The sequence below is a fragment of the Sitodiplosis mosellana genome, unplaced genomic scaffold, assembly GCF_009176505.1.
Source record: "Sitodiplosis mosellana isolate CC-2019 unplaced genomic scaffold, AAFC_SMos_1.0 Smas_scaffold_6197, whole genome shotgun sequence".
In the NCBI taxonomy this organism is placed as follows: Eukaryota; Metazoa; Arthropoda; class Insecta; order Diptera; family Cecidomyiidae; genus Sitodiplosis; species Sitodiplosis mosellana.
The window spans coordinates 5,350,709-5,378,315 of NW_022601438.1; the positions used below are offsets into that span (position 1 = coordinate 5,350,709).

At 36.0% G+C, this 27,607-nt stretch overlaps 1 protein-coding gene across 3 annotated transcripts in view; it reads right to left on the reverse strand.

Annotated features, from left to right (window-relative positions):
- LOC129577192 (uncharacterized) overlaps positions 1–27,607 on the reverse strand; it is a 172,805-nt gene that overhangs the window by 103,698 nt on the left and 41,500 nt on the right. The window lies entirely within an intron of this gene.

The following is a 27,607-nucleotide window of genomic DNA, read 5'->3' on the forward strand; positions in this document are numbered from 1 at the left end:
TAATATCAGTAAAATTGGCTCAATTTCCAGTGTGCGAAACAATGGCAAATTTTCGTGAGTTTTCTCCGGGCGTTCAACAATAGACGCACATTCTATTATATGACAAAGCAGATAAGTACATTTCCATCAATTTACTCAGATTAACAGTCAACAAAAACTGTCACGCCAACCGTTCGGCACGCAATCAAAAATTCACCGTTTTTGTTTCGTGGAATAAATCGGCTGACACACTATATCACACGTATACAAAATGAGTTGTAATAATCGATAATTTATTAAATTCGCAAGTTAATTGGTTTTTTTATTTCCATATTTGTCGTTTTATGGAGATTTTTATATTTTAATTTCATTAACTAGTTTACCATATGCGCGGGCAACAATCGGATGCAAAATGTATCGATTTAATGAGCCAATAAAAATTGGCCGTATGATTGCAGCTCGTTTTTTCTCTCTCACACAGCATTCAACTATGAGAATTTCTTTGTCCTTCCAAATTGCCAATCATGTATCCGAAAAAGTCGCGTTGAAATGCGCAAATTTATTTTACGGTAAAGGAGAAAATCTTTTGCGTCCGAGTTCAAGAAATAATCATAAATTACCACGGAATACAAAAGGAGCGTGTGAAAGACATCACAGAGAAGAGCGTCCGAAAAAGTCAAAAAGAAAAAAAAAATCAGGTTGCGTGCAGGCCAATAAATTGAACGCATGTCACATTCATTTGAGTTGAGTTGACTCGATCTCTTCTCTTTCGTTCTCTATTGAAGCAAAAGCTGTTTGCAAACGCGCGCATTTTTTTTTCTCCAACGCTTTTCAATTCGATCGAATGTAATTTTTGGAAATAAAATTTCTTCTGCACAAAAGCAGAACGTGCATACTCATGCGTGCATGTAAATGGCAAAATGTTAAATCATAATCCGAAAAGAAACAAAAGCAAAACAACAACGGCAAAAAAAAACAGCCCGGTAAATGTCTCCACAAGCGATGGAAATGATCATTCCGGGTATTTGGCAATGAGAAAAGAACTCATATGTGAGTGACTCGATTTGTGTTTTGTTTTGTTTTGTTTTTGTTCATTCGGCGTGTTTTGCTTCACAAAATTGGGTGCTAGTTCTTTGTGTGTGTGTGTGTGTGTGTGACGCAGACATAATGAAAAATGAGCACGGCAGACACTTTTTCGCATTACCGTTATGGTCACCAGCGTTTAACAATATAACAGCTAAAGTTACAGTAACAAAACAAAAATAGAATCACACGCCAGCAAACATTCATTCGAGCTATGTGCTTCGTCAAACAGATCGCTGTTCTTTTCTATTCGATAAACTAAAGCCAATTTCGACGAGTAACAATAGCTCGAAGCTGCGTTTAGAAGAAGATGAAACGAACAACCACAACAACAAAAAAATTCTCCGGATATGACTTAATTTTTTCGAACGTTGACAAAATGACTTGTGCTTTTTTGATCACCTGGATCGGTCTGTGTCTGTCTTTTGGGTCGTATAGAATTTCTCTTTTGTTTTGCACACGAAATGCGTGCCAATTCGTTTAAAGAAAGAAAGAAAAAACATAATGAGAGAGTCTATTTTTGTATTCTTCTCTTTTCGCTATGTTCCGTTCCAATTATTAAGCTTAAAAAATGATTTTCTCTGTGCGTTGTCTTTGGATGTCAACGTTGATGAATTTGGCTCGTTGATCAAAATCCGTTGATATGGACTTCGAAAGTGACGACCTCATCATCAATCAAATATATGTTAAAATGCAATGCGAGCGGAGCGAATCCTTTACTCCCAATTATGTTCGAGCGTGGCAATAATGAAACTAGTGTGCGCTGTTCTTCTTATGCAACCCACTCAGATTTGCATCAGGTTGTGATAGCATCATGCACACACACACACATCACATTTATTTAATTAAGCAGAGTGAGCCGTTTGGTCATGCTGAGAACTCTGTTTAAAGCACGCCACAAGCATCCTTCCCATCGATCGGCGGTCTAGGGTGGAGACGATGGAAAATTCCAACAATACTCCAATCCACTCAATTTACAAATTAAAAATTTTTCATTTTCATCTCTTGAATAAAGATTAACTAATTGCAGCATACAAATTGAATTTCACTTTCAACAACTATCAACACCGAAATCGTTTCGACCATTTTTCGGTTTCGGAACGCCATTCTTCGATGGAATTTTTTTTCTTCGTGTTAATCATGTTCATTCCAATCCCATTGTTGTTGTTGTTGTTTTTTTTCGACGACGACATGCTTTTGAAGTGGAGAAAAAAATACACTTTCGATATAATCCATTAGTCATAATTGTCATGGAGATGCTGAACACAATGGTATGCGACGGAACAAAAGGAAGTCTTGCTTTGGACCCCACACAGCAACAACCAATTTCCATTGCTTCAGCGCTTAATTAAAATTAATTGTTGCGTATATTTTATTCAAAAAAAAAACAATTTTGCAATAAAAATGGATTTGTAAGTGAGTTAAACATATCTAGTTCTTCGAGTTACTCAATACATAGCCGAATAGTTTGTTAACAACGATGCAGACAAAACACCAATAAATCACTTTGGGAAAAAAATATTCACGCGCAAACGATTAAACTTTCACTACATAGCGCATTGCACAAATTGTTTGCAGTCATTTCGGTAATTATTTTCATTTTGTTCAGCAAAAGAATGTGTCACATAAACGCATTTACCAGTTAAGTAATCATCGAAAAAGAACGATTGTTGGCCACACGAACATGGGTTGTACGAACTTTGGTTGACATATCCATCGATTATGATGTTGTCACTAAAAGACATTTTTTTTAAAATTTCGAAACACAGATCCGACAGGTACTGCCTATGAATAATAAAATGCTCAAAATTTTATCATTTCAGCATGTTTAAGCCATTATCGGCGCAGATTTTAAATGTGGAAATAACCTTTTCAGAGATGATTTAAATGCATTTTTTATGATTTTACGGTGAATTTGTGTATTAAAATAGCCATTGATGGCGATCCAGTTATGTGTGAACCAAAAATAATTTTATGGAAATTCTCATACGGTCCACTAGTTAAATGAAATTATGTATCGAGTAAGTGAAATTGGGTTGACAATTGGATATAAATATCTAAAAAAAAAAAATCTGTTAAAAAGTTTTAAACATCTGTCTACAAAAGGCATCAGCACTAGAACATATATGTTGTCGATGTACGATATTGTCAAAACATGAAATTGCCCAAGTAATTTTGGTGTTTGCTTCGTGATCTTGGTCGAACCAATTTCGAATTAGTAAATAAATCATCAACGATGTTTTATGTGTGTCGTTGATTTTGTGGTAATTTACTCGTTTCCTCAATCACAACTCACTTTAAATTGACCGTATAAACATTGAGCATTAGAAAAGTGTATAAAATGCGAGAAGACAATCAAACGGCAGAAAGAGGCTGAGGTGCGCGTGTGCGCGCGCGAGAAAAACACAATGAAATTAGAGGCAGAAAATGCCTTAGCATTAAATGAAACGGGGATTAAATTAAATTGTTTTGATTCGCATCTATTGTGTGTTTACTGTTTACCCTTTTTTTCGGCGGCCGGTCGTGCGAATGGCTTTTGTCAGCCTCAATTTCGCATTTGTGCCACATACTCTGAACGAATTTCACACAACGTGAGCCGAAAAATGTCGTGCCAAACAATTTACTCCAAGTAAAGTTAATGCAGTGCAAATTGGCGATGACGACGATGATGAGTCGACCTCAGCGTCATCGTCACTTTATCAACAGGCAATATCTACAGAATGCGTGGCCGACTTTGATGAAGTTGAATGTAGGGTATTGCTAAAAATTCGAACAAAGGAATACAAAGAGCCGCAAAGTGAGACACACACACACACACACACGCTTACACACGGCGTGAACCAAATAGCTGCCAATTATAGGCGGCGGCGGCGGCGTTAGTGATGCGCCCGTCTTCAATAGAAATCACGGTGACACATTTTATACGCGAACGTTTCTAATCGAAAATGAATTCGAATCGTTTTGGATCGAATGATTTTATTTATTTACTCGCTTGACGCTTGGTGTGGTTTTCGGTTTTGTTAGCGTTTATTGTTCTAGACGGCGATGGCAGTGTGTTGCTGTCGTGTGTGTATGTGTGCTTTTTTTTCATTTTCTTTGCTTTTGTTCTATTGTGTCGATCATCAAGTGACTTTATATCATTCTTTTTCATTGATCACATGCGCGTTCCGATTGTTTCGGCTATTTGCCCGAATTAATGTCTTTATGTCGGTGGATTTTGGCCGAAAAAATAACGAATAAACATAAAAAGCTGCAACAACAACAGCCACCACAACACTAATCGAGCTCTATAAAATCGAACGGTATTCGGTGCGTGAGCGTTTCAACGCTTGACCCATATTACGGTCAATTGATTCAGCATCGTGTTTGCTCTTCGTTTCCGTTGTTTTGCCGAAATAAAACAACAACAACCACACATACGCTCAACATTTTTATCATCTGTTTACTTTTCTTTTTTTAATTGGTTTTGAAAAAAAAATAAAAACGATGGGAATCACCACTACCAGTTTCGATGCGTATTTCGAGAGAAAAAAAAGCAGACAGCGAAACTTTGTTTTATTTCATTTTTTTTTCTACTGTGTAAGAGAGGTGATTTAGAAAAACAGAACAGTCAATTACAAAATGTTTGTTTTCATTATTTTTTTGTTGCATTTTATCGGTGAAATGAATTATTTGTGTTGTTTTTTCTCCTCATCAATAAACATACACATACCGCTTCGATAACTTTTTACAGCGCATTACCCGTTAATTGATCGTGGCAATTCATGTCAATTGCTGAAGCACTTCCGATGTGTATGTGTGTGTGTGTGTTGGTTGGTTGGTTATCATCTTTGGTTGCTTTGCAATCGAAACGAATGGAAACTGACTCACCTGTGTGCCAATTTGTTATTTGTGTCAGTGATTGCGATATCGCCTATCTTTTGTTATTCCCAACTAAATAGTTCACATACCTGGAACACAGAAAGAGAGAGAGAGAGAATAGAAAATGAAACAAATATTAATAGAATCATTTCACAGAGAATTCTATCTGATGAGTAGAAACTACTACGACTTTGTTGCTATTATTGCCCATATGTGGAAAATAATATAAACGGAGTATCGATGTGCTTTTTCCTGTGAGTGTTTTCTTTCTTTCCATTTCGACTCAATTCAATGAACAAGTGTCATTGAGACACATGCATTGACCTTTAAAATAATCGGCATTTCTACGATTCGATCCTCAGTGCACTGCACTGAGCTAAGTTTTACCAAGTTGAATTGGGTGCAGTGCGAAATACAGATCGAAATGCATGTACGCTTCATTTGTTCGATGTGGCAATGATTATCGCACAATAATTATCAATAAAATGGGGACAAAGTGTTATGGGCTATTGTATTTAGTTCGATCGAACAAACGAGTTGAAACCCGCCGGCTTGATTAGTGGATGCTTTTTTGCTGGGCTCTATGTTGTATTCGGTCGGAGTGAGAGAGAGAGAGAGAAACTATCGATGCACCAGTTGATCGTAATTTTTTCGTTCTCCATTCTCAATTAGATGGTCGCGAGCTAGCGCGCTTCACAAAATGTACAATAAGTTTCAAAATGTGTTAAAATTACGCGATTGCTATGCACACATTAGCATCGATAGCGCAACACAATTGAAGTGGAATCTCTTTCTTTCTCTCTTGCTTCGTGTCGCTCGGTGTGTCGTTCGCCGGACGAAATAGCGAAATGAATTCTGGCGTCGGTAATTTGCATGCAGATTTGTTGTTGAAGTCCATGAGTCTCGAACAATTCCTGTAGCAATGAGATTTGTAATACCGTGTCTACAAAGCTCTATCTCTCTCTCTCTCTTTCCCTCGCGCTCACTTAGTCACATAATTTGGTCGCATCGAGCAGCAAATTCAATTTCAATAGTCAACAATTTGCAAATGCCCATACTCACTGACAGCCCAATGTAAATAGCATGAAAAACACGCAATTTAACTTAAATACAAGAGAGAGAGAGAGAGAGAGAGAGAGAGAGAGAGAAAGCCTATGAAACAATACACGCTGCTTCAATAGGTGCTTCAGGATGGCAACTGTCAAGTGCTTAGATTTTATGTATTGATTCAATGCAGACTGTCGCTCTCTCTCTCTCTCTCTCCCCGCTCTCGTTTCTCTTCCAAACCAGCAGCGCTAGTTTCGAATGCACTTTAGTTTTGTACACAGAATATCGTTTGCACTTCAATGAGCTTCGATATTCGGTTTTGAGAGAAAGAGAGAGAGAGAGGGATAACGAGCGAGCGAGAGAAAGAATATAATCAAATCGCTCACTTCATTTGCGCTATATGTATTTTCTGCAATTAGCTGCTTCTCGTAGTGCGTACATCTAGCACCCATATCCATTGATATTGACGTATATTCGCATTACACATCCACATGTCGAGGCAAGATCAAAATCTTCTTTCTTCTCTTCCATTCACATGCAGGGAGTACTGATATGCAAGAGATATGTGTAGATTCAATCCATTGCCCATTGCAAAAAGACTCTCTCGTAGAAGCGAATGAACCAGAGACAGAGAGCTACCTCACTTCACATTTTCTATTATGTCAGTCGTTACATGTTTGCGGTTGATATGCTATATATGCTGCTTATAAGCCACATAAGGCAAGGCTAATCGTGATAACCACATCGGCACGACTACACAACATTCATTTATTTTTTTCTCTCTCTATTTTCTCTTCTTTCTTTCTTGTGTGCTCTTGAATATACACAGTGTCCTAATGTAATAATAGTAGCTCTGGAGTCGCCATCAATAATGTTCATATGACTTTCGGTTTGTGTGCATTTTGCCTTTGTACCGCGCGCGTCCACCATTTATTCAATTTGATTATCCTAATTAATTTCTGTTGAGAAAAACAAAGCAATGAAAAAGGATTCCCGATTCACATTAGGATTGTACTCATAGCATATGCAGCTTGACTTCGAGATGCGTACAAATCAAAATGTAAATGCTGTCTTTTAGCGCAAAACAAACACACAAATCAACCAAATAGATGAATTGAAAGGAAAACTAGATAAACGAATGGGGAATATGCGTGCGCTTGGGCAGAGAACAAAAACTGAATGGAAGTTTTTGATTTGATTTCGGTTTTGATTTTGAAATACTCATTTTACTCGATCGTTAAATTAATAAAACCGTTTTTTACGATCACTTCATTCTAATATCGACGATTTACGATGCACAGCATTTAATTGGTAATAAAAAACACATATAAGCCCAGATTGATACGTTAATTTACATTACGAGGAGGGAATAGCCAATAATTTTAACGTCTATCTACGATCAATGAACTTGGCGTCAATATATTAAAAAAAAATTGGCTTGACATGGCAAAAAAAATGAATTTAAAATCAGTCATTAGCTTCGACTACGGTTCAGAGGCAGTGTATATGTTTTCAATGTACAAAACGTACACGGCCAAGTGCACCTTGGCAACGGTGTTAATTTTACATTCCATTACCTATTGGCATCCGTGCAATATTTGTGTGAAAAAAATGCTTCTTGCCTTCCGAAGGCAAATGCCAACGATAAATCGCAAACGCACTTGCCATGCTAACAATCATAAGGTACTACTAGCAGATTTGAAAAGAGAGTTGAAGCACATCATTTCGATGAATTTGAAAAGATACAAAGAAATGTTGTCAATCCAATTTACAGGCACACAGCATCCCTTCATTTTGAACTTCGAACAAATCAAGTATGAGGAACATTTTTCTTGATTTAGATGAAGTCATTGACTATTGTTATAGCTAATTTTATATCATTTGGAGCAACCGAGTAAAGCAAACATTTGAAAGAATACTTTAAATTGAAAATTAACAATTTTGACATTACTATGATGGCAGATGAAGAATAGAAGAGATTCTCATAGGATGCCTCAAGTTGAAAATCCCAAAATTTTTGCTGATCCCAAAAGTTTTACACAAGATGTACGCGGTAAAGTATTCAAATGCAGTAAAATACCATCTGAAAAATGTGATTGGAAAATGTGTGACTAGTACGATCCCAAAAATGTACCATAGTAGCAGTTTAAAGCGATAGAGTCTGATTTCACATGCATGTGACTAATTTTGAACTTTGACTGTGTAGTTCAGTAAAATTGTTATGAATACGTCATAATTACGTAATTTTTTTACCACTTGCCATATGCTATTGGAATATTTCAACTACTCACTTTCTTGAAGTCATCCATTGGTGCAGTCAGAAATTCGTTTCTAGATTCTAGGAACTTCAATTTGAATTCATATTTGTTTTTGTATGAATATTGCTAAATTTTCTACCACATTCTCTGCTCACTCTAGATAGGTTGTGGTTATCTTAACCCTCTAATGCATTAATTTTTCCCAGGGCTAGGAGTACTGGTACTTGGTTGATTTTTGGCCATAGATAATTAAAAAAAATATTCATAATCCTAGATTCCCCATGGTTTAGTCAGAAATTGCGATTGACATAAATCAGAGAACAATCAAATCCATTGTTTAAATGTGTCTAATTTGGAATCCAAATAATTTATTTTGTCAAATTTTTATTTTTGCGCAAATTTTTGTTTATAATTTTACAATCACACTACATAGACAAATATTGCCAAAGACAAAAATAAAGAAAAAACATTGACGATTAAAAATTCCCCATGAAGCAATGTGATCCGATGTATGGTTTACGTTCTACAAGCGTTCAAATGTTGACCGTCTTGAGGCGGTTGTATGCATTAGAGGGTTAACTTGAACAAAATTTTGACTGTCATCAATCGACTTTGTGCATAGCTCGAATTAAAATGAAGAAAAAAATGTTGACAAACATTCACGGGAACAAAATTCGTTTGACTCTTGTGTTCTGTCTTTCTTTAGTCCAATGTGCTTCGATTATACTCTCTTTGCTTGCACATTCAATTTAATTCAATTGCACAAAAATGCCATTCAGTTGTGAAATTCTTCTTGAAGATTTAATCTAAAGGTGAAATTCTTCGTCTTCATCATGATTTCCAACTTTCGATAAAAAAATTTCGTTCTTTTTTCGTATGATTTTCAATGCGATTGCCCATGCACGCTTATTTATATGTTCGATCCATAACATCGTTGGCCATCGCAATATGGAAGTGTTTTTTTTTTATTTTAAGCTGTGATTCCATCTAATGAGCATAGCACGTTCAAGTGCGTGCCGTAATGCATTTTGATTCATTACAAAATATGCAAAGAATTTCGTTTGCTGCTTTTTTTTCTATTTCTGCTTTCATTTTTCTCTTAGCATTTAAAAAAACGTTCCGTCATTATACCCATATCGCTTTTGTGATGTCTTTTATTTAATAATGGCGCTTTATACTGCAATTCATTATCGTTGGCTTTCTTTATTCGACTTCCTCATTATTTACTGCCAGTAAAATGCTGAAGGACTTCTATTCATTTGTAAAATAGAAGAAACTCATCGAAGTTCTTTGCCTTTTTTGACGGCAAAGAGAATTTCAAATATTTTTCTGTAGATTTAAAATTAAATTTTCAAGTTCTTTTGATGAAAAATAATTGGATTAAGTTAAAAGAGAATCGTTCGATTCTATTAGAGAATAATTATAATCAAGCACTTGTTTCATTGTGGTTGTTGTCATTTTTTTCTTTGGAACATAACAAAGAATAGAAAGAATATACTTCTTCCAAGCGCAGTGTGCTGCATATTGAAGTGTTGCTTTTTATCCACCTGTTTACAATTATTTACCAAAATGTGAATCTATCTGTTATTCAAATCTGTGTCAATAGAAACGTTATCGACAAAAAATGCAAATTACCGTAAGATTTTCCGCATTTGAATGGAAATGAATGGAAAAAAGGGAAAAAAATAAAAAGAAAGTGAGAAAAAGTTTTGTTGTTGCTGTTGTTGTTATGGGCAAAGAAGACGACGCCATAAAAACCGTGTATAAAAAGCGAACATTTCATAACTGTTCCGTGGTTCCCATGCATTTTGTTTTGAATATTGAGTTCAGTTCGTGGGTGTTGTGCACTGTTGCATTGTTGGGTCGCTTTTTTTTCTTCGTTTGTGTTCATTATCAAGTACGTCTTAATTAGCCCACATTTATGAAAATGATATTAAAAAAAGCACCACCACCACCAACAATAACAATTTAACGAGATTATTCAATATGCACAATTCGATATTGCAATAGCGTGTGAACTGTTGTCACAGGGAAAAAAAAGCGCGTCGGTCGAGGGAGCCAGACCAGAAACAATAACTGATGGAAAAATATGAAAGATGAAAAAAATGGAAGTCAAAAAAAGCATACACAAAAGGCAAACACATTGATGGAAGCACACACACACACACATACACAGTAAATCGCTGACTTTTGATTTACCCAATGGGAAATGGATTTTTCCTCTCAATTGCGGTGCTTTGTAACTGACATTGTTTCTTGATGCGAATTTCAATTTCACACGAAACACACTCTTTTTTTTGCTTTTTGTCTTTCTCTCTCCCTCTCTTCATATATCTCTCTGACATTCTATGCCATGCTTGCAAACAATCATAAGTTTGTATGTAGCGAACTCTTGCAATCTTAACCAATTAGAGTAATATTGCAACCGGTGTTTATGCTTTTTTGTCATGAGTATTGTTCACCAAATTGGTTTTATGTAATTAAATGGCCTGTTGCCTATTGCTTATCCACACTCACTCACACTCACACTCACACTCACACTCACGTGCGTGTGCTCCGGATATGTGTGCACTTGGGGTATACGGTAACCTTTTTAATAATGTACAAAGTGACCAATGGCCGATTATAATAATTTTTATAGTCAAAAACAAAAAGCACAAATGTTGTATAAAAAAACACACACGATTTTTTGAAAAATAAACGCAAAAAAAACAACAACGATAATTCGGTTCTGAATAAATTTATATTGTCAAAGTGTGAGTTTGTGAAATTTTGTGAACGTCAAATTTTCGTTCGGAACGAATTGAATCGCGCACGACAACGTCCATGATAAATAGCGGGAAACTCTTTTATTTTCGCATATAATTTGTGGCTTTTTGTGTGTGTTTTTTTATTTTTGGTTAGCAAACTTTTTGTGCACACTTGTCAGTGGCTTTAATTTTTCAATTAAAGCGAAACCAAGCGATAAAACTGCATGGATAATGAGTTAAAAAAAAACATCAAATTTTGTGATGCAAAAAAAGGTTAAAACAATAATTGGAAAAACACCAAAAGAAAGGGAAAACCTACCAAAAAGTGTTGGTCGGCTGTTGGTATTGCTTTTTTCTTCGCTGCTTATGAAATAGTGAATGCTAACATCGATGGAAATCGATTCAGAAATCGACTCAACTCGGCCGCCCGCCCGAAAACACCAATCGAATGTAGAAATTCTGGGTCGAACCGATTCAATGTCATCGAAATCGTTTGGCGAATCTAGTGAGAGACATCGAGTGTGTTGAAACTACGATTTCATTGTAACCATCGAATAAAAGTCGAATTGATTTTATCGGAAGCTTGAGCGGAATAATCAAAACCGAATTAATTTCCATTTTGAATGCACTTCAAAATACAATGTTTTTCGTACATTTTAGTTACACGTCCGCTGTTCAAATATGAAATATGCTGTTGTATATTTGTATGCAAGCGAAAAAAAAAAAACAATATATGTATGGTCAATCACCTCATTGTGCGCGTATGTTTAATTTCAGGGCAGATAATGGTGGTAATTTGGCGTGCAGCGATGTTCTCTCATTTGTAACCATTCAGAATTTATTATTAATTTTTTTTCTTCTCTCTCATCCGCCAGTTTATCGATGATGCTTCACATCACGAATATGTTAGTTAAAATGGACTTTTTTTTGGACAAGCATGATTTTTTCGTTTTTGGGGAGAGAAACTGATGTGCCCATCGATTTCATTTTTTAATGAACCGTTTTTTTTTCTGGATAAAATGCATATGATAATGCACCAAACGGTAATATAACAATATCCGTTGTTGCATCGCACAATTAATTATCATTGTCGCTTGAAATCTGGATGAGAACAAATATTTATGCAGAAAAATAATAATGAATTATCGATCGAATATGTGTGAAGTATCGCTTATTATCAACGATATACACAACACTGAGCGAGAGAATGGACAACAACATGTGCATTGATGCAGCGTTTATTTTAGGAAATACGCACACTATTATTTCAAGATGAATATCATTGCAACCGCACTTGTCCTTTGTTATTAATGAACTAATTTGTGTTTTGATAAAAATGTGTTTTTTCCGAAGTCATGAACCGTTTTTTTTTCACCGGCCAATACCTAGTTGTGCGACGTACAACAATGTATGCATATGAACACATGCAGTTTTTTTTGTATTTAAATCGGATAATTTGCAGATCAAAGCATTATAATTGTGTGGCATTCATAAATCATCATTTTATTTTGTATGGGAATATGTGCCTAGATTATGTTCGTTTTATTTTTTTTTTAATATAGTCAATTTCCATAATAAAGAAACAGAGATAAAATCAAAGTTCGAGATTCAAAATAATTTTGAATAATTAATGAATTCATTCGTAAATATCAATTAGAAATAATCGAAAATCGTGAATTGGCCGAGACCGATCGGCAATGTCAAAAGTGGCAGAAGTCACACAGTTGCATTCAAACTTACAGCTGATATCATATACGAGTCACGTTTCATACGCGTTATTCCCTCTATTCCGATTCGTGTACATAATAATTCGGTTGATTATTTATTTATCGATTATATTCGTTTTAATCGCCGCACAGAAGGATTTCCGTTCCACAAAACAAAATAAACAGTATAGAACAATCAAGTAGCAACTGAATTAAAACGTGCGTTGTATGCATGAAGACGAACAACAGAACAGAAAAAAAATGATTGAAATAAAATTTATGCATCAAGTATGAAGACTTTTCGGTATAATACCGTTGCAGGTGAACGGCCGAAAGTAAAAGATTCATTATTAATATTCTTCGACACTACCACTATCTAACTGGAAATTCCGTAGCATACCGACATTTTTTTATTATGATTTTTTCTGTGTGTGAATTGAATACGGGATAGCGTAATTTGAGATTTATTTTAAAAATTTCAATTGAATGTTCGAAATCAAATTTACTTTTTATGATTGATGCATTTAAATGACTCATTTCCAAGAATTTCAGTTCATTTTGGATGGTTCGCGACCACGGTTCCATAGCTCCATGGATTCTTTGGTTAAATTACAGTTGTAAAAGTCTTCATAAAGAAAATAACAAAAAGTCAACCAAAATTGATTAAAAAAAAGAAGAAAAAATTCGTATGTCTCCATGGGAAAAAAATGTGGTGCCTATTTAGTTGCTTCCGGTCTCAATGATTCAGTGTCCATAAATTTGATGTGTTCCGTCACTCTCAGTCATCATATTATCGAGATTTAAACATGTGCATGAAGACATTCAGAATGGAATATAGACATTACGAAATTCGCAGAACGAATCAAATCCAATTCGAATCGAATTGGATGCAGAATATAGTCTTCAACTGCCTGTCTATCCTGAATGGTATTCATAAAAGTAACACAATGTGCCATTATAATTTAGGTACATTACGCTGGCCCCCCCCCACAATTTGTGCTGGGCTGAGACCGGTGCCAATAATTTGTGCTCAATTTGTGCTGACCAATGGTACCATCCGTTTAATTTGTGCTGGCCTGGGAAGCTAGCACAAATTGAAAAATGTGATCGATTTTTGGCACTTTTACAGGGGAGCTACCCGAAAATGAGACTTTTTTGCATCGCCACTAGGCTGAGAAATTTGTGCTCAATTTGTGCCAAAATTCAGATTTCTCGGACAAAATTTTTTTTGAACCTCCATAATATCCCGCGTCCGCTGGAAGTATCAATTTGACACTATTTTCAAATTTAATTGTGTTTTCGAGCTATTTATTATGGTTATTTTTTTCTGAGATTTTGGCTCAACGGGCAAAACGTAAATAAATTTTTCAAAAAATATAGTCATTTTCAAAAATTATATGCCAGTTTTTCAAAAACGCAAAAATCACATTAACGCTGTTAGTGTCAAATTGACACTACACACGAAGAGTGTCCGACACACATATGAATATGCATATGGAAAATATGTTATGGTTGTGCTAAATGATTGAAAAGAAACATCACAGTATAAAAGTAATTGTATAGTTTGGTCTCATGTTTGTGTACAAGATACCTTACAGACACATGCTTATTGCTACAAGTAAGCCAAATATGAAGCAAAATCACATAAATTTACTTATAATAATCGTAAATTATCAAATTTGTCTTCGATTACTTTATTATATCATATATAATAGCGTAGTTTATCAATTTTTTTCTATGTTTTCCAAGACATGCCATTAAATCGCACTAAAAAATTATAACAACGACATCAAATACGATTATCTTTGTATTAGTTGTGGAAATAATAAACATTCGAACTTTTTTATTTAGAAATACCAAGATTTTATGAATATTTACAATTGTTCTTTGATTTTTTATGTACAGTGTCAAATTGACACTGTAGCAACGGATACGTGATTTTATTGGAACAGTGGACACGGGATATAGGTAAAATGGACGCGCCAAGAAAAATTTTGTCCGAGAAATCTGAATTTTGGTTTTTTCAGAACCTTTCTTCCCTCTGTGTATTGGTGCGCAAAACAGAAAGTCATGACACACTCACGCGATCAATGAGTCATATCGATTCTGACTCTTTGACTCCACTGACTCATTGCCTCTGAAATGGAGTCAGAATCTAATTCGTTCCTTTTGTGACTCATAAAGAGCCAGTCACATCAAGTTTGACTCACTTTGAACAAATGAATGACTTCGATTATGACTCATATTGTGACTCACTTCATGACTCAATTATAATATAGTGATTCACTTTTCCGAACAGGAGTCATAGAGCCAGCATTCATACAAAAAAATCTATTTCAGGTACTTGCGAAGGAAATGTACGGAGAATCGAATTTTTCAAAAATGTCGACCATTAGTGCTCGGTCTCCAGTGAACATTTTTTAGATCTGAAAAGTGCGTTTGCCAGCACTAATCCAGCACTAATTTTATAGCCCAGTCACAGTAAAAAAAAGTCTCATTTTTGATAACTCCCCTGTAATAGTGCCAAAATCGACTTTTCGAAAACTTCTACAATTAGTGCTCGGTCCCCAGTGAACATTTTTTGGATCTGAAAAGTGCGTTTGCCAGCACTAATCCAGCACTAATTTTATAGCCCGGTCACGATACAAAAAAGTTTCATTTTCGGGTAGCTCCCCTGTAAAAGGGCCAAAAATCGACTTTTCAAACACTTCTACAATTAGTGCTCGGTCCCCAGTGAACATTTTTTGGATCTGAGAATGGCATTTGCCAGCACAAATTGAGCACAAATTTCTCAGCCTAGTGGCGATACAAAAAAAATCGATTTTAAGGTACTTCACCTGTAAAGTGCCCAAAATCGAGTTTTTCAAAAAAGTCGACGATTAGTGCTCGGCCCCCATATGAGATTTTTCCAATCTGAAAAAAGCACTTGCCAGCACAAATTGAGCACAAATTTCTCAGCCTAGTGGCGATGCAAAAAAGTCTCATTTTCGGGTAGCTCCCCTGTAAAAGTGCCAAAAATCGACTTTTTTCACATTTTTCAATTTGTGCTAGCTTCCCAGGCCAGCACAAATTAAACGGATGGTACCATTGGTCAGCACAAATTGAGCACAAATTATTGGCACCGGTCTCAGCCCAGCACAAATTGTGAGGGGGGGGCAGCGTAATGTACCTTTATAATTTTGGCAAATTGACGAAATGACGAAAAAAAACACACACACACTCAACACGTTGAAATGTCTGCCGGGGAAAAAAACCCAACCCTTCATATATTTATTTCATTTTAATAGCAAATATTAAATCACATTGATTTGCTGATTGACTCGACCTGGCGAACGAAACGAACGAATGAAACAAAACATAAAAAAAGGTGTACAATGCCAATTTCGAGATATATTATCGACATTTCGCGCACCATTCCTTAATTGCAAGATTTATTCGGTTTTGGTGCGGATTTTATGTGATGTTGCGTGTTTAAGTCACATTATGGAAGGCACCAATACGATTCGACGACGAACAAGAAGAAATAAAACGAACGCACTTAAACTGCTAAAGTTAATTTCCGCCATATATTCAATGGTGTTCCATACCATTCTCGTTCGATATATATCACCATTAGGTATTTCTATCATCATCATCATTGCCTCGTTTAAATGGAGCGTTGAACTCAAGCTCTTACGTTCTATCTCTCTCTCTCTCTCTCTCTCTCTCTCTCTCTCTCTCCCTCTCTCTCTCTCTCTCTCTCTCTCTCTCTCTCTCTCTCTCTCTTTCTTCCTTCCAACGATTGGATGAAGAAAAAAAAGCCAACGTTGTACAAGCACCTCCGTCATTCTTGTGAACATTTCTGGGAAATTCAATTTCATCGTAATTTGATTATCGCACAATTGATGATTGACACTCAAACCACTTCATCCGTTCTCTTGCTGTTAGCACGCATACGCTTCGCTTTTGGGTGTGTATGTGTGCGCGCCTGAACACCGAAAACGGACGATATACGATTTTTGCACATTCCATGTTCGCGAACAAGCAAGCGAGCGCGCAGAGCTGTTATAGGCACCCAAAAAGAGCTGGTACCGAAATAGGTGCGCGCGCTCTTTATAAGTGCCGGCACTCAACACCATGTAATGTTCAAGTGCCGCACTCAATAATTTTTTTTTGTATTTTGAAACATCAAAAATCACAAAAAAATTAAAATTATTATACTTTATTCATTTTTTTTAGTTTTTACACAGTTTGACTACGTCAATAATCAAATTCATTGTTGAAACGTCAAATTTTGAGTACTTTCAAATTCAGTATATAAGTGCAGTCAAATCATGTGTTAATATGAATTAGACAGTTCTCAAAATGTAAAAACTAAAAAACAATGAATAAACTAAAATAATTTTATTTTTTTTGTGATTTTTGATGTTTAAAAATACAGAAAAAAATATTGAGTGCGGCACTTGAACATTACATGGTGTTGGGTGCCGGCACTCATAAAGAGCGCGCGCACCTATTTCGGTGCCCGCTCTTTCTCGGTGCCTATAACAGCTCTGGAGCGCGTGGTGCGCTCCACACTGTTCTTCGGGAGGTGAGGAGAAGGGAAAAAGATGTGCAAATGAAGAGAGCAACACGGGAACAGATAAATGCCAAATTAGTTCGATTCTAATTCTCCATTCAACCAATAATCCTAATGCAATGAGCACGTGGTTTATTATTACACTGTAGCATTCATCATGCAAGCGTTGATCTCAATCAAAACCTCTGCTCTAAGGATATTTGGGCTGCGTTCATTGACACAATGACTTTTATTTCATTTTCATGTGAAGTTTTTTGAAAAGTTTGTTTCATTCAAAATAAAAATCCATTTTAATTTGTTCAACTTTCATTCAGTTTGTCAGACACTTTCGAATTTCAGAAGTAAATTAGTGAAAAAAAAGTCTCACTCTTCAGCTACAGCATTAAAGCGACCATTTTGAATGGTCCGAAAGTGAACAAATCAACCAATTTCTAGGCACATATGATATAAACCCAATGTGATATATATCTATTTCAGTTCGAAACAAAAAGTCGAGCAAGACTCAATTCTCGCGACAGAGATTCGAATGAAATCGAAAAAGTGTGTGGAATGTGCCATAAAGAACTGGCTTTTAGTTAAATGCTTTTGTATAGCTTAGATAAAAGTAGACTTGCTTTATTTTTTATTGTGTGCAACAATGCAAGTCGACTTGTCCACACATGGGCGCTAAACAAATCGACTTGAGCAAGAGGAGGAGGAAGAAGAAGAAGAAGGAGAAGAAAAACATAACAAAGCATCAAACTTGGTCTGAAATGAAATCCGAGTTCTAGTTATAATAGTGCATTGAGATATGTAATTTCTTTGATTTCGTTTTCATCGTTTGCGGTCGGTCGGTCGGTTGGCTGTATGGTTGGTAGTAGGCTTTTCTTTATCGTTTTTTATTGTTGGTGTTGTTGTCTTTTCTTGCACTTCCAAAAACTTACAAAGACAAGATACGTAGCGCGAAATAAAAAGGAGCAGTGTCTGAGTTAAAATACACAAGCGAACGACATAATCCGATCCATTCACGGTATGTTGCGGAACATATACGATATCCATAGTTGAATCGATCATCCTATATTTGAGTTTTGGTTTTACATTTCTTTTTTCCTTCTCTATGTTTCGTTCTTTAAATTGTGTATCCATGTTCTACTGCTGAACAGAGCGCAATTTATCGAAGATTGCTTTTACTCTCGTTACGAGCTACAACGAACGAAAAAAAAACCATACACACACACACACACACACACCGTCTACAGCCAGCTTCTGTAGATTTTTTCAATGGCATAAAGCGAATAGAACTCGCAAAAACAGAAGTAATTTCGATTTCTATTTCGATATCCTGTGTGCTTTTTTTCTGCGCTCTTTCGCTCTCTCTTTCTCTTCGTTTCAGGTCCGAATATTCTTTATTTGCTTCGCTGTTGCAGCCAGTTTTTGGTTTTTGTGCTCGATTATCGAGATAAATCGGTTCTTTCAATGCCAACATGTTCAACGAGATATTCGGCCTTTGATACACCAATAAGCAGCGACGGCAGCAGCACATTGAGCTTCTTGGGCAGGAAAACCAAAGCACGAAAGGAGGAGAGAAAAAAAAAACGACACTGTAACAAACATTAAAGGGTAAACATTCTCGTATCCTACTGAATTAATTTCCCTTCTTCGGTTTCATAGTTGTCGTTGTTGTTGGTGTTTTTTTTTTCTCCGTCTTCTTCTTCTTCGAGTGTTTGTGTGTATGTTGACTTCTGAACAATCGATGTACGGGCCTATATATAGGTTTCATTAAAAGTTTCATATCGAATATAATTTTTCATCTTGACTTTCATGTTGCAAAATGTGTGTCTTTCGAAACAGACCATATAATCCATTAAAAATAAATAAGCACAAGAGCATAAGAAGAAAAAATATATGTAACAAACTGTTCTAAGATCGCGATTGATCTCATGAACCCAATCCACTACTTTGTCTCTCTCTCTCTCTCTCTCTCTCTCTCTCTCTCTCCATTTTACAACTGAGAGAGAGAAAGAGAGAACTGTGGCTGTTTGCTTTGTGTTTTCGGTTTATTTATATACATATGCGATTGTCAAGAGGTTTTACTGGAATCTCTGTTGCGTTTGAAGTAATTTAATGCTTTCATATTTGGTCGTGATGTATTGTGCTTTGAATATTTCGCGGCGACGCCAAAACAAGACGAACTGCTTTGCTGCTGCTGCTGCTATCTACTGTTTTGATTGCGTTGTGGCGCGTTAGGGCCCGTTGAACTGCTATTGCATCTGGGCAAAATGAAATACTCAAAGGTCATTTCCTATGAAATCGAATGTGGATTTTCAGAGAGACGATGAACCAAATGCCGCACCAGTGCCGTGCGGCTCCTCTCTTCTCCACTAATCTCTCTCATTTTGTTGCACACTTTTTCATCGACAATTCTATTTTACACGGCAAACCCAGTCGTTATTTCCTTCTTTTTTTCTTCTTTATTTCAATGCACAATGCTCGCATTTTATTTCGCTCGTTTTAAGCTGATACGATACTCTGCACTCAACAACATTAATATTTATTTCGTTGCTTTTTTTCCACTGCTCTTTCTTTCCATCTATCTTCCTCACTCACTCTTTCCACCGAGTTTATGATGTAAACACATACTCTACACATATCTGAACATTACTCTATTTCAGCCACGTTACAATGACCCAGAGAGCCAGAATGTGTACAATGCAACACACAAATGATTTTCATCGTAAATAATAAAATAGAAGAACATCTATCGTTTTTCCGATGAGTGTGCCTAATGCTTCACACCTGAATATTTAATTCAAACGGAGTGATTTTCGAATGAATTGGAATTCGTTAGGTTCATGTTTTATTCTTGCAACCGAATTGGAGCAATCGACCGTTTTTATCGTTGATGAGTTCTATCTCTGTTCGTGGTGAATTTGTGCGTGTGCGTCGCGTGCGAGTGAATCCATGTGTTGGCGGTGGGTACACAACAACAGCCTCCGAAAAGTAAATTTCAAAGAGTGAACTTGTAGCTTTCATCATTTTTCGAATCGAGTCTCAATTGGCAATGCCATCAATATACAACAGCGTATCATGGAATTTGTGTGTGTGTATGCTTTTCGCCAATCTGAGGCGAACCATCCGAAGAAACTTCTTCTTCGTTCAAAAGTTAAACGATGCCATTAAAATTGAATACAATCAAAATTTAAATAAACTTCGCATTGAATTCACTTCATTTTCTTGGTATGGCATGAAATCTCGTCACAGATGGGGAAAAAAAAGACGACGACGACGATGACGACGATCAGCACACATTAGTCAGTGAAGCATTTAGCGCTTTTGATCGTAGGGCAACAGCGTTCATCTCAAAGCAATCGCCAGATCCATTGAGAATGTTGCGGTTACGTTTTCAATGCTACTTCTGCATCTCGGTCTTTGTATGAAATCGGTTCGATTTTCTCGTTTTCTTTTGTGGCTTGCCTTTTGTTTTGTTTTGTATTTTTTTTTTGCTAATCGAACGCGCGATCCCCAAAAGAACACAACCAGCAAAAATGACTCCTTTCTTGTTGTTGCTGTTGTTCTTTTTCTGTTTGGTCTGTGATTTTCGCTATTATCGGCTATTAGCGGTTGATATGAATTTCAAATTTGATGTGTGGATTTTTTTCCCTCTTCAGCTTTGGCTTCATCCGTCTTCATGAGTATTCGTTTCCATTCATGTCTGCATCTCGTTAGACCAATCAATCCAAAAATAAAATAAAAGATGATCAACAACGACGACGACGACATGGAGAGAGAGGTAGAGAAAAACTCTCAATTCCAATCTTAAACAATAACAAATGCATTCTAAATAATGCGATGCGCATAATTTTCCTTTCTGTCTGATGTCTGATGCATTGTCTTGCGCAAAAATCATCATAATCGCCGCGCTGTTTTTTTTTTTTTCATTTAATTTTTCCTCTTCTTCTGTTTTATCATTTGTCAACGCGACGTGTCTTTTTGCATTTTCGTCAGACCGTCGCAGCAGCGCGGTGGCGGCGGCGGCACAGACATGGTGCAGTAATATGGTGTTGCCTTAGCGAATAAATTTATTGACATAATTCGAGAATTCACTTTATTCGTTATTATTATTTTTTTGTGATTTTGTGTATGACATGATTTCAATTCCATTGTAATTACACAGCTTTTGAATCGTGTTTTTTTGTTTTTGACGCCGATGAAAATTGCTGCCAATCATATATGCCATCATGTGTGTATTGTGTGAATTGCACTTGGACGTGATCGAGCATTTTTTGGATCACAACAAAAATGTCATCCATTGTTTCGTAATTTCGTGCCAATTCCATATTTGGAATGATGCCGCTCAACTAATGAGCGGCAAGCAGCAAACGCGATTGTGTCAAAAGAAATCAAATCTGCCACTTGAGAATTAATTGCATCCTATTTTCATTTGGTTGGTGTGGTTATTTTTATTTATTTCGCAGACACATTGATTCTTTATATTCTTCTTTCTTTTTTTGTTTTGATAAATTGGTTGTTTGAAATATCGTCTGCCATTGAAATTGATTATCGTATTGAATGTTTTTTTGTTATGAGATGAAACTGTCATAAATTATCGATGATGATAAACATGAAGTGTCTTCAGACACAACGGTGTAATAGCAGAACCGCTTCTTTTTTAATGCTTCGTTTTTTTTTTAAAGTAACAAACCTTCATGTGAAATATTTTGTGTAATTCAAAATAATGAATTCGATCCGAATATATCAATGAACGAAGAGAAACCCACCAAAAATGTATCAATTCCCATTAATCGAACATATTTTTCCGAATATCGCATGCTCTTTAAATATATTTGTTATGGTAAAATTGGCCAAATTTTTTTCGACTTGCTTCAAGTGCGAACTGAAATTTCATACATTTGTCGAAACAGTTAAGAGCATAGCAGTATCGTCTCCGGTTTTTTTTTTGTCTCAGTGCAAACAATCAACTTCATCCGTAATATCGATCCCCACTTGAAGTGTACTTCAACAACAAGAACAAACTCTTTTTGAAGTATTCACTTGAAGAAGAACAAAAATGAGATCTATGCTTGGAAATTGGATCGTATGCCATGTTTTTCGTTCGATTTTGCTCGTGTCGGAAGTGAGAATTAACAGCCTAATAAAGTAATTTAAGTGAAAAATTAATTTTTCACACAAATTTTAATGCTCATGATGATGATTGTACGAAAATATTGCCGTTTTCGACGATTAGTTATGGATTGTGATCTGTTAGCATCGTTAAAACGGGAGAAAAACGGGAAAAAACGTGGCGTCTAACTGATCCATGATTAAACGAATATAGAAAAAAAACATATCGATCTTAAAAAAATATCGAAATAGATAGAAAAAGAGAAGAAAAAAGCATAAATTAGATAGAGCGCAGATCAGGTTTATTGTCTTTTAATTGCTGTATTTATTTTTTGTATTGGTTAAATGACAATGGTTCGCACATAAACCGTTCGTATATATATAAAACGATATTCTCGCTGGATCGTATACGATAAATTTGGAATGTGGTCGTTAATTGGTTCGTGTCAAAGACAGTGTGTGTGTGTGAAGTGTGTCTTAAATTGATTCTTAGCTGTTCAATTGAAAAAATCGATAGCAAAGATTGGTGCTCTAAACAAAAGAAAAATCAGCCAATTACTGCACAGCACAAAATTGTGATATGGTGCATCTGGACGTCTGAAACAATTCAAAAACTGCCCGTGACTGAAACTGCGATATTCATTAGTACGTATATCAGCCGTGTGTGTGTGTGTGTTGTGAAGTATGGCCGATTTAGCCAATTTGCTGGAATTACAATTGTCTTGATGAATAACTTCTAACTGTAGGTGAAAAGAACGGAGAACGATAGCTGGATTTCAATTTTTCTCGTGTCTAAATCCAGATTCACTGTACCATTTAGTTTCACAATGAGTTTTTATCGTATTTAGTTTCAGTTAATTCTAGAAGCGATTCTCAATTTGCTAACGAATTTCTTTGACGTAAATTCCATTTGTTCTGTATCGATTAATTCCGTTTGGTTCATTGCTTCTTTGTACCGATTTCGGGCGATTTATTTTTGATTTTCTCGTTCACATTGTGTATATTATCCCTTTTCTTTATTTGATTACGTATTTTTTGCCGGTGAAAAATGAGCGTTGGCACCAAGTCCAAACATGTAATTATAAGAAGATTTGTTGGATGTCCCTTGAACGAAACGTTATAATTTTAATCTGATTTATGGTTTCGAAAGGTGATTCTCCCATAAATTATACACACAAAGTCTCTCTCTCTCTCTCTCGCTCTCGCTCTCTCTCTCTTTACATATGTATCGAATAGTCATCAAATTTGCTTTTTCCACCAATCCGTTTTTTTGTGATACATTATTTGTCGTTGCTGCAAACGAACGATTGCGAACCATTCTGCCAAATATGCAATTATTTTGAGTCACTTTTAATCTTTGTCGATAATTTTCTTTCCGAGATTTTCTTCGATTCGAACCAAAAACACACGATATAAACCCAACTAAAACAAAATGAAATGAAAAAAAGTCTGCACTGGGAAGAGAAAAAAATGGTTTAAATGAAATGGAATTCAAACGAAATGTTTTTTTCTCGTCCAATTCATTTCAACAAAAACAGGCTTTTGTGCCGCCTTCAGATGAACAAGAAAGTGAAAAAAAAAGAAATTTTTTTTACTGCGACTGAAGGATAAAGCTTTGAAATTAAAATTCGGAATTTATACGCCTCATTATTTCGATTCGTCTGTTCAGCTCACCTGCAAAGAAACGAGAATGAGAAAAAAAAAACATGAAATTATCATTCAAATGATTCGACAAAATGATTTGATTTTGGTTTATTTGCGGTGGAAAAAGGATTTCAAATGCTATCAACACATAATAATTTATATCCAAGAATGATATTTAATGCAAACTTGCTATTTTGCATCCGATGCATGGGGGCGAACCGAATCTGATTCGGGCCACCGCGCTCATTTTAAATGAGCAGGCATCAAAAAATAACAACATTGTGTGCAATGATTTTGGTTTTGTGTGCAGGCCAAATACCAACAACAAAAACCATTGGCATTAATAACAGGGCAAGTGATGATCAATTCATGAGCTGTGTGTTGCCTACAACAAAGAATGCAAATGAACGAACAATCGCAGCAATTTGATTCGGTGTGCGGCTTTTCACCAACGAAATTCAACACGATAATTTTCAACTTGAACATTTCAAGCCTACTTTACATACCGAACCAAATTCAACGCCAAGCCATTTTTATACTCCAAAAAGTCGACACACATCGTTTCATATTCATGAATTTAATTTCTTGAGCTCGTATTCAAAAGAGAAGAAAAATTAAATCCTGAATCAATTTAGTGAATGTTGCCGAAAAACAAAATGGTTTTGTTCTTCGACGGTTTAATAATTTCGCACGAGAATATTTTAATAAAGATTTTAATAAACGAATTTTTCGAATGAACACTAATCCGCGAGCCGAAAGCATCAACAAAGCCACGAATAAATTCGAAAGAAGAAGATCCGACGCAGCAACAATGAAGAAATAAAAAAAAAACCGTTTCGATTAAAACAAAATCAGAAATTGGTCTGAAGCGTTGAAATCAAATGCGAAGATACTTTCTGTGTAGAAGTTTAAGAAGAGAAAAAGAAACGAATTTGAAACGCATCCGTTGCATTATTTACCAGTGATGTCATCCATTTTGGTTCAGGCTCATCGTTAGGGCCGCAATTTAAAGCAAAAAAAACACACACACTTCTTGTTCCATCGCATCGCATCGTAAAGGCAATATGTAGTCTCTTTTCTGTTTCATTTGTGTTGAAACCGTGTGCAAAAGTATCATTTTGATAAAAAGGTACTGAAATAACACAACAAAAATGTAACACAAAAAAAAACAATAATGAACCAAAATGAAGTGAACATGTTTCGTTTCGCGGCCGTCTTCTGGATGTTGTTTTTCGTTTCTCTCAAGCCTGGCATATAAAATGCATAAAAGCCAAGCAAGAGAATCATCAAGCGCAAGCCGAAACCTTTCCACACGAAATATCGTACTAATTTCATGCCGAATCATAAGTCGATTTATTTGGCGTTTTCCCTTTTTTTCTATCTGTGTATCGCAAACGATTTTTTTTTGTTTGGATTTTGTGCGCTTTGCATTTCTTTGTGCTGTTTTGTTTTCGCTCTCTTTTACTTTGTGTTTGATGGATGAAAAATTTGTTATGCAGGAAAAGACAGACAAAAGTAAGGTATAAAATCCGTCGCGGCATGTTCTTATATAACTCTCGGTGTGTATTTTTCGTAAGCCATTGTTCCATGGAGGTGCGCTGCTTTGTGTTCGTTCGGTCGCGCTCATCTTCAATTTGAATAATAAATTAAGGAATAAATGAATCAAGCGTTTATCAAAAACGTGTATGAGCGAGCGCATCACCATCTATCTCTCTCTCTCTTTTTCCATCTCACACAATACGCAGTTCTTGACCTGCGTCTTTTCCCCTATTTAGCAATGGCGAGAGAACAAAAAATTGGCTGTGCCATTCGCAACGGTAAACTACGAACGAATTTTATTGACACAAAATGAATAAATCAGAATAAATTTTCGGTTCGGTGCGAATGGGACTTAATCATTGTGTTTTGCTTGATTTTCTTGCCGCTTGTTATCTGTTGTTCCACCTTCTGGACCGACAATTTGTCAGTGACTAAATCAACGGGGCAACAGCAACAACAACAACAACAACAATGAAACAAGTGAATCAATAATAATTTCAGCACTCGCGCTAATCTTCGTTAGTTCCACTCGCATTTTGCGATGAGTGTGTGTTGGCTTTTTTTTTCTCGCCAATGTTATTGCCAATTTGTGCTTTTCAATCTAATTTATGAAATGCGTATTTTAATTCCGGCACTTTCAATTAAAAGAGTCCAAACTTCATGCATAATGAGGAGTGACCAAATATGGAATTCAATTTGATAACCTGTCTTTTTTTCAGCCTATGTAATATTTTTGGTTAATTTGATGGATGACCGTTTTCGGCGTTTCCAATCAATCGCAATCATTTAAATCCAAATCGATGTCTTTTGTTTGCTTGCGCGACCACATCCAAATCCACAAATGATGCTCATCTCTTCTTTTTTTTTGCAAAACGCTCGAAAAATTGGCTTTCTGTCTCTCTTATCAGCTATAGAAATATACAGTTGGAATGATGATGGGTTCGATCACCAGCAGCCTAAATAGAATCCCATTTAATCTCTAAGGTTTTAAACCGTATTTTTTTCTTCTCTTCTTCATCTTTTCAAACGAAAACAACAATAAAATTATCGATATAATCAACATGCATAAATTAATAATAAATAGATAGACACACCGAAGAGAGAAAGAAAAAGAGTTATCAATTCATTTATAGAAATTCGCACAGTATGCGTCCGCGCATGGCTTTGTTTTCACAATGCTTGTTGGAATTAGTGCGATGGCGTTACAACCTTCCTGATCGATTGATTCACAGCGGCCGAGTGTATCGTCGGCCGTGATGATAAAATCAATGTCTCTATTGCAAATGTGTTGAAAATGCCCCATCATATTTGGTGATGTATGTATAATTCAGAAGCACCGTGTGAATTCTCTCAGACACATTAACATTGACCGATAAATGATTATTTAATGCCATGAGATCCACCCGCGTGCATTTGCCGTTGCGATTGTGCTTTGGAACGATTTTTGTTTTGTTTTTTTTTTCTATTTTCAAATTGGATTTTCAAAGGAAATTGCGCGTTAAACATTCATTGGAGTCGAAGTGGTTGTGAAAATTTTGCTCAATGCTGAGATTCGGTTGCAACACTCAGTTCAATTAGATTTGACGTTGAATACACCGACACACACACGCATACCACAATCCATGCGCCCAACTACACGTGATTATGTTCGAAATTTAATTAATATTAGTGGTACATTTGGATCGCGATGAATGGACGCGAACGATTTAGTTGTTCAGTGGTCAAATTAAACATTCAATATCGCACACGCACCACAATCAAAACCTTTTCTTCGATTGACTTTGAATTCAAGCGTGAATTGGGTGTGATTGTGTGTGTGTGTGTTTTTTTTTTCATTCAACCGTGCAACGATGCGTGACACATCTTGCTGGGAACTCATATATGAGTGTTAAATTTTGCACGATATCACTTATCTCGGGCCATTATTGGCGATCATTGTGAAAATGGAAAAGTATCAACCGATTGTTTATTTGTTGTGGAATTTGGAAAGCCGTGTGCTGATTGCACTTTAACCTTGCACACCGTTTTGTTAACGGTAGCACGATTGAATTATGTCATAGATAGATAGACTTTCAACTGATT